Raw genomic sequence first — 9373 nt, forward strand, 5'->3', positions numbered from 1 at the left:
ATAGTTCAAGTTAACAAAAATTTTTTTTTTTTAGAAAAGAGAGGCTGATGTTTCGAAATCAATGCTTAGGCCTAACATGAGGCCCAATAGCCTACCAAAGCGAGGCTGCTCCAGGTGACAATTAGCACCAAACCACGTTGGGCCCAAAGGAGGATCCATAATGAAAAGGACCTAGATCCAGCAAGACAGCGAGGTCCCCAGCTCGTGTCCGTATAAAGCACGAATTGTCACATTTTGCATTCGAACTTGCAGATCAAATGGTTTTTTAAAAAAAAACAAACCCAACAATTAACAATTGGAAATCCACAATTGAAACATTCATGATACTAAACACTATTGCTCAAATCATAAGTCAGAATTAACTAATTTATCACTGTATAAAAGCTAAATAATGGTATGTGGCCTTACGTACTTTAATTTCAACATTGAAACTCATCACTGAATTGCCAAACTTAAAAGGAAAGTGGCCGCTGACAATCAAAACCATTACTAAGCTCACAATTCAAAACAAACGATAATCGAAACCTACAAATTAATCAGTATCCACACACCATATGTATTAATTGTGCAACTTTTTCCAATATTTGACACTAAATGCATTGAACACTCAGAACTATATACCTAATTACTAAGCGAAAAAAGACTCAGGTAGCTCATTAGCACATGCCGGGTTCCACGTCAATAATATGCTTTACTGAATACAAAACTAGATACATTTCCAATTAAAACTGCTATTCAATTAACTGTTGGAATTTAAGAATTCCTAGAAAACAACTCCATCGAACAATTTTAGATCATTACATCTACCTACCAATGGCAGATTCTAGATTCAAACCACTACTTCAACTAACAATAGTGTTCATTACATTTCCACCATAACAGTCCTGATACATGAATACTGGAGAAGGAGTCTAGTCAAGCTAGAAGTAAACTAATAAACCACAAATGCAATCAAAACCTTTACATACATAGCATAATCAGAACTGAATGCAAGATAGCTAAAGTCATACGATTAATTTTGACACACATGAACAGATCTCAAAGAACTAGGACCGAATTGCTCATTATTAATCATAGGGCTAACCCTTTACACCTCACATGGTTTCACGTGTTGAAACATACCTGGAAAATGAAAAGAAAGGAATAAGAAGAATGAGATCAACAACCAAGCAGTAGCAACAACAAGAGTCAGCAGCAATGACAACCCAGAAAGACCAAATTTAAACCAGAAGAGATTCCAAATCGACCAAAACTTGCTCGAAACCTCTAAACAAGCTCTTAAGACCTCCAAACTCGAATTATTTCAACCGAAATAGACCAGAAGTTACTTCAGGAATTAGAAATTGAAGGAACCTCAGGAAGAATTCAATCAAACAGTAACCAAAACCAGCAGTTTATATTTTGGATCTTTTTCTGAAGTTCTAATCTCTGAATTCTGCCTTGAAAGGCAAGAAAACATGCCTTTATAGGCAAGGCTAGTAGGGCAGCCTCGGGTTTTCATTTTTGCCCCTTAGGCCCTTTTCAAATTTTGGTTTTTGCCTAGATATCCTCAATTAAAGGTCTGAAGTTCCAATTAGACCCCCCACCCAGCTTCCTAGAAGCTTCCCCTTCTTGTTACAAAAGATTCTCCTTCCCTCATTTCCTAAACTACCCCCAATTGTCTCTGTTTTTACCCTTCGCCACCCAATCTAAACCAATTACGGGCCAAAGGTCTGTATAGACCCCAAATCAAAACTCTCTTGGGCTTCTGACTTTCAAAGCCCCTTTTCAAAACCAGAAATCCACAATTCAACGCCATGGGACACTGACCAAGCCCTTCCAAAAAGCAAGAAACTCGAAGTCCCATCTTTAAAATACAACCCAGATCAAATAAGCATTAGTGAACTAATTATTCTAAATACATAAAAGGCGAATAACCAAATTATGGACTTAGCCTAATTAAACTGGTTGATTAACAAAATAACATTTAGAAAAATAAACTGCCTAATCTACAGAACTCAAAGAAACGGATTTTGGAAATAAAGCTAATCGAGGGATGAAAACACATAACACCTTATTCAATTGGGAAATTGTTTAAACTTCGACTGAATTAGTCAGAAGAAGGGAAAGAAACAGGAGGATAAATGAAAGCAGTAAACAAAACGAAGCCAAATATGAACAAAACCCATAAATGTGTGAGAGACGAGATGGGGGGGGGGGTAGGGGAGTTTGCACACTTATATATTTATTGATCCCAACTTCCCAGCTGTTGGATGAGAAAACCTCGACGGCTGGGATCATCAAGGGCTAAACGGGGTCGTTTGATCAGCAGGGGTTCTGGATCGGTTTAAAAGGGCGGGTTTGGGCTTGATTTTAACCGGGTTTAAGGGGGGGATGTTTGGGCTTGGGTGGTAATTGCTGAAGACTGGCCTAAACTACTTCCTTCTCATTTTAGATCCTTTTCTTTTCATTTTCTTTCCACAACTTCACTTTTATTGCTTTTTTTTTCTTTTCCAAAATTAAAAATAAAAAAAAACTAAATTAATTCCTAGAACCTAATTGACCTGAAAATACTAATTAAACCTAAATAATAATTATCACAATTAATAAATTAAAGAAAACTATTCAAAAATCAAAATTAAAAGGTACAAGATAACTATTTTGTGATTTTCCATTTTATAAAAATAACCTACTTACCAACCAATTCTTAAAATGTAAAGTTAAATCCTAAATGAATATTCAACACATTTTTTGTATTTTTCATTAGTTAAACCAAAATAAAAATGCGTAGACAAATGCAACAATTAACAAACAATGCTACCAAATCCATAAAATTGCAAACAATGAAAAGAAATTAATTTTCTTTTGAATTTGTGGGAGTAATTCATATAGGGCAAAAATCACGTGCTCACAGCTGCCCCTCTTTGCTCGGAAACACGAAGAGTTTTCGTGCAAAGATAAAGTGAGCGGATACGAGCGATTTTTGCCCGTTTGGATACTCCGTGGGAAGCATTTTTGGAAGATTTGACCGCACCCTGCTTCCGAGGTCGCCTACATATCCTTGGCTAAAAAGGAATCAGGTCAATGTAGTTCAGGAAGGTTTGGTAGCTGGGACTACCATGAAGCTGTAATTTCACTATTGCTGCTGCTGCCGCTACTGCTTACTGAACCCCTTATTACATCGTGTCCAAATAAAAAGAAAAGCTAGACTAAACTAGGATCTATGAATTATAAGAAAACCTATCTATGTCTTCAAACTCGATTCTGCAGCTCTTGTTGCCATGCTGACTTGTATTCTCCCGGTGAAGTCCCTTTATTGCCGACTTGAATTGTAATCTGAGATATTTTGCCTTTTTTTTTCCAGGTGGATGCCTGACTACCAACTTGAACTACACTTTGAGATACTTTCCCTTTCTCCAGGTGGACGCCTGACTGCCAAACTGTATTTTGAGATGTTGCCCTTTTCTCCAGGTGGACGCCTAATTGCTGAACTTGAATTGTATTCCCTTGCTCTCCAGGCGTGCTCCTGACTGCGAAACTTGAAATATATTCCCATGCGCTACAGGCGGGCTCCTGATTGCTAAACTCTAAATATATTCCCATGCTCTCCAGGCGGGCTCCTGACTGCTAAACTTGAAATATATTCCCCCGCTCTCCAGGCAGGCTCCTGATTGCTGACTGCTGACTTGAAATGTATTCCCTACTCTCCAGGCGGGCTCCTGATTGCTAAACTTGAATGTATTCCCTGCTCTCCAGGCGGGCTCCTGACTGCTGACTTGAAATGTATTCCCTACTCTCCAGGCGGGCTCCTAATTGCTAAACTTGAATGTATTCCCCGCTCTCCAGGCGGGCTCCTGATTGCTAAACTTGAATGTGTTTCCTGCTCTCCAGGCGGGCTCCTGACTGCTTAACTTGAATTGTACTCCCTTGTTCTCCAGGCGGGCTCCTGACTGCTGACTTGAAATGTATTCCCTTATTCTCCAAGCGGGCTCCTGACTGCTGACTTGAAATGTACTCCCTTGTTCTCCAGGCGGGCTCCTGATTGCTGAACTTGAAATGCATTCCCTTGTTCTCCAGGCGGGCTCCTGACTGCTGACTTGAAATGTATTCCCTTGTTCTCCAGGCAGGCTCCTGACTGCTGAATTTGAACTTTTTCTCCCTGTTCTCCAAGCGGGTACCTGATTCCAACAAAAATAGACGAAACAAAGGAAATTTTCTACCCTAGTTTGGTAGCTGGGCACATAGGTGAGTGTTAAACTGAATCATTCTACCAACTATTATTAAGAATTTGAAAGCTAAGTCCTATTATCCAGGGAGGTCCTGACAACTCTCAAGTAAACGACAATTATAGATCTAAGCTGTATCTTCTAAAGGTATTACTTCCGCTAAGTCCTATTATCTAAGAGGTGTCTTAAAACTACAACCCATTATCCAGAAGGGTCCTGAAAATCAAAAATCAAGTCTTACCTTAAGAGTGACAATTTTACGGCTGAATTATACTACCCTACAACAAAACTTATGCTACATCTTGTTATCTAATGGAAATCTTAAAACTAAGTCCCATTATTCAGGAGGGTCCTGAAAACTCCTAAGTGAATCCTATCTTAAACATGCAAACCTTGAAACCAACTTATATTACTTTATGCTAGACTATGCTATTCATGATTGTTTTGAAATTTAACTAAGCCCCATTTTCCAGGAGGATCCTGAGAGTTTATGGTCAAACCTGTTTGGTGCTTGCTCTTCCCCTACGGAGGGTTTCTCTGAAACAAACGAAATTTTCTGCCCCTGTTTCAATCAAAGAAAAAAAATTGTCAGTTTGAAATGTGGTGGTTAGTTGATGGCATTCTTGCTGAAGGTCTCTCCGCTACCATGTTTTGTTTTGACCTGCTTCCCCGGACTGGCCCTGAACCGCTTGACTTTCTGACTGACTTTCAAACCTTAGGACCTCTGATGACCCAAGTGTTCTATACCCAAACCATTGTTTTACATCTCTGACCCCTTTCTCTGAACCTTTGCATCCCCCATGAAGTTACCAAGACATTCCACCGATGAAACTTCCGGTGACTCCCTAATCCCACTTTTACATCCTGCTATCTTTGGTATGTTTTGGCCACACTGTGCTTTGCAATTTTGGAAGCTGGTGGTGAGCTTTGAAATCCTTTCTTATTTTCTTTGAACAAGACTGACATTGGAACATCTTAGAGAAACAAGACCCCAAAAGAAATGAAATGCAATGACCTTGAGAGTTAAGGATAAAGAGAATCCAAAAAAGGACGACTTGCTAAAAGGAAAAAGGAAAAGAGACTTATCTGAGTGGAACAGCTGGTACCATTGATCATGACATGCATTTCGGATTAACCGGCCCAATCTGTCCAACCAATCAACTTTCAGTTGCCATACTTTGTTGCCCCAGAATTCCACAACCTGATTTTTCTTCACCCAAACCTTCACTACAAGAAAAAGTGTTATTTGCGACCAACATTTAGGGACGAGTTGATAATCCCGTCTCTAAAAGTGTATGTATTAGGACGAGATTATATTGTGGTCCTTAATTTTGTATTCTATTGTGAAGGTATTAAATCTGGTCCCTAAAAAAAATAGTAACCTGTCCCAAATGGTATTAGTAGGCGCCAATCGAGGTGATGAGCGGGAAAGAGTATCGCCCAATATAATATTAGAATATTAAAAATTATTACTATTTTCTAAAAAAAGGCGCCAAAACTAATATCCTAAAATTAAAAATTCCAAAAAACTAAAAGAAACTCTATGTTTCTCAAAATTAATAGGTTATGCCCTAGTTTACTAAACACACCCAGATCTCCTCGTCTGCCTCTCTATTGATAACCACTCAAGAATTTTCTTTTCTCAAAATCGATTGTTGCGAGTTTGTTGCGAGTTTGTTGGCTTGTGTATTGCGGGTCTACCCAGTTTTCGACCTCCCTTGATTGCGAATCCAAGGTATTTCCTCCTCTTCTGTGTTGCTCTATTTTGTTTTTTTCTCTAAGTTGGAAATCACTCTTTATTGCTTCGTTTTATTTGACTTGTTCTTCTTCCTCTTCATCTTCTTTAGTAGGATAAAGTAATGTAAAAGTGCCACAAAATTAAATTCTTCTTAAAATTTATTGAAAGAATGTTTGATGTGTATTCTCTGTCCATATGAAATTTATTTTCCGTTTTGTTTGACCTACTTATTTTTAATTTTTCCTATTGCCACAACTCTTTGAATTGTATATAGTTTGTCAGTTTCAAGATCCTTATTTGATATGCTTTCTTAATTAGCTCCACATCTTCATCAACAGTCAATGATCTGCTTTAATTTTGTTAGCTCGAATGTTGTATATCTCGTTCTTGAATGTAGGGGTGTACAAAGGAAACCGACAAACCGCACCAACCCGATAATTCAAGTCAAATCGAGAAAAATATTAATGTTAGTAATCACTGAGACCTGATATAAATGCCTTTCACCCTTTGGATGGCAATAACATGATAGGAAGCCTTGTTTTCTTTATTGTATTCATTTTTGTTTTACTGCTATCTTTTATTGGGAAAGTTGCATAACAAGATAGGAGAATCAAATGTTAAATGAACAAAGGAAATCAAATAAAAAGTTCTAGGAGGGTAGCTTTTGATTCTCAATCGGCTTAGATCCACTGTATAAGGATTAAGCAGCAGAAGAATGATGGATATCAATTTGTGCTGATGTTGGTTTTTCCATTTTGTTCTTTTAATATGTGTTTAACAAATGTTTGTGCAGTTTATTCCTCATATGTGGAAACTGAAGCAACCCTTATTTGAGCGATTCGCTGTACTGCTATCAGTTGGAATAGTGTGGGCATTTGCAGCCCTTCTCACAGTAGCAGGTGCATACCAGAACAGACCCCTGCAGACTCAGTTCAGTTGCCGAGTTGATCGCTCAGGGCTCGTTAGTGGAGCTTCATGGTGTGTTCACACTAATATTTTCTCCTATACATAGTCACTTCTCTATTTATTCATTAAGCATGCTAAGAAATGGAGCTCATGGATATTTTATGATCAAAATCTCTTATGCTTGTTATTAACAGTTACATTTTCGGTACAAATTACACCTCATAGTGATTATATTTCCTTAGGAATTATCAGCTTCAGTTGAGATTGGCGTTAGCAAGTCCACGCTTCTAAATGATTACTACATGTTCTGAACAGATTTTGTTTTTAACTTTAAAAAAAAGGCAGAATGGCCGTTGTACCTAACAAACAGTCCCCTTGTGGCAATAATCATGCCAAAGCATAGCTTCATCTAATTAACTTCATTGTTATTTTGCATCAGCTAATTGATACTGTAATAATTATGAGAGGAAATAGTAGGCTTGACTGTAATAATGATGTCGATATCAACCAATTCTGGCAATCTGTTTATTGGTGAACGTCTGTCTCAAAGTTTTTACATGGCTTCTCTATCATAAAGTGACAATGTTTTGCAGTTAAAGAATATCTGATCTAATTTCCAATGTTTACATAGGTTTTGTTCTTTTCCTTCTGCTCTCAAGAACTCTTGTTTTCTGGAAATGCAGGATAAGATTTCCTTACCCATTGCAATGGGGTACTCCGAATGTTGATGCTGGAGAAGTCTTTCTGATGTTGGCTGCAGCTTTTGTTTCTCTCATTGAGGTGTATATCCAGTTGAAAATGTTTAGGCTAATATTTGATGTAGTTGCTGACTTGATTCTATTTTTTCCTCTCACTAGTAAAACTTATGAAAACTCAACATCTTATCCAGTTTCAACTACTAATTTATGACTATGTTGTGAGATGCATGATTCTAGTTGAATTTATTAAGGTTTTGGATATTGTAAACTTTTAAGGCTGAACATCGTCATGTATATTGTCATTGTCCTTCTGAAGAACAGTTTTTGTATCTCTTTTGACAGTCTACTGGAGGATTTATTGCTGCTGCAAGATATGGAAGTGCAACATATTGCCAGCTTCATTTCTGAGCCGTAGTGCTGGCTGGCTGGTAGGTGAACTTTCAACGATGATATTCTCACCAACAATGGATTCTTTCTCTCTATATATAATTCTCTGTTGAAATTCAATTTTTCTTTTGGTTGGTGTCCAGGGATTAGGTATGTTGCTCAATGGTTTATGGGGAACCGACAGTGGAGCTACTGTATCAGTGTAATATATCTATCTGCCTAGGAAAAGCTTAAACTGGCTATTCAATTTGTTCTATATCTCATACTATTTTGAAAATCAAGAGCACAAGCAAGGCTAAGACGTGAGGAGTATTATATCTAATAGTTAACGTTATTTTCCAATAATATAGTAGTCTATGGATATCAACATGTCAATCATCTCCCAAAAAATGCATTTGCAGCTAAGCTTATAGTACCTGACCATGCATTACTAATAATGTTTTTCTTTTGTGGACTATGAAGTGAAAATGTAGGTCTTTTGGCATTGACACGAGTTGGAAGCAAAAGAGTAATTCAAATCTCTGCAGCATTTATGCTTTTTATTTCTGTGTTAGGTGAGGTATTCTCTACAAAGATCAAATTCATATTATTATATAGCTTATCTTGGTACTTCTTATACGTTCATTGTTTCGAAATGTATAATTCTCTTTCTGCTTTTAAGTGATTGCAATCTTTTGACTATCGTAGATTTATCATAAATAACTAATGGTTGCACTCTCTTTGACCACAAACAGGAAAATTTGGAGCTATTCTTACTTCAATACCTCTACCGATCATTGGAGCTTTTTATTGCGTCTTGTTTGCCCTCATGTGTATGTGATTTTTCTCATGTTAAAATCATACAATATCTGCTTTCCGTCTGCTACTAACTTTGAAACTGTTCGGTTCTCTTAACTGAAAAAAATAGTAATTTTTGCATGCCTGACTAAATGCTCCTATTCCCTATATAAAGTCTTTGATCACTTATGTTAGTGTTTGATTGGATGAGGCAGCTGCTGCTGGTTTTGATTTACTACAGTTCTGCAACCTGAACATCTACAGGACTAAGTTCATATTAGGTTTCTCAATCTATATGGGCCTTTCTGTGCCACAATACTTCAATGGATAAGGCAGGGGATAGCATTCTTGTGGATTCCATGCTTCTGAATTTACAATGTTAAATGAACTAAATAAATACATGCTTTCTGGATTTATTTTCCTTGATATTTTTTCAATGCGATAGTATTAGCACTAGTACGGTACCCTTTTTCCCTTTGTTTGCTATATTCGCATGTCTAACAGTTTACAAATCCCTGATTCGATTCTTTTATCGGATCGAAGTTTGATTTACCGTTCCAAAACTTTTCTAATTAATTTCCTTATATTCTTGTAGCAATGTTGATGTTGCTGGATAACACTTGATGAATTTAGATTGTTTTTGGGGTAAGCGATTTAACCAT

The 9373-nt window shown here is 37.3% G+C and overlaps 1 pseudogene; it reads left to right on the top strand.

The window, feature by feature from the left end:
• The first annotated feature begins 6724 nt into the window (after window positions 1-6724).
• On the top strand, window positions 6725-9042 carry LOC109208617 (annotated as a pseudogene).
• Window positions 9043-9373: the final 331 nt, after the last annotated feature.

The sequence above is a fragment of the Nicotiana attenuata genome, unplaced genomic scaffold (assembly GCF_001879085.1).
Source record: "Nicotiana attenuata strain UT unplaced genomic scaffold, NIATTr2, whole genome shotgun sequence".
NCBI lineage: Eukaryota > Viridiplantae > Streptophyta > Magnoliopsida > Solanales > Solanaceae > Nicotiana > Nicotiana attenuata.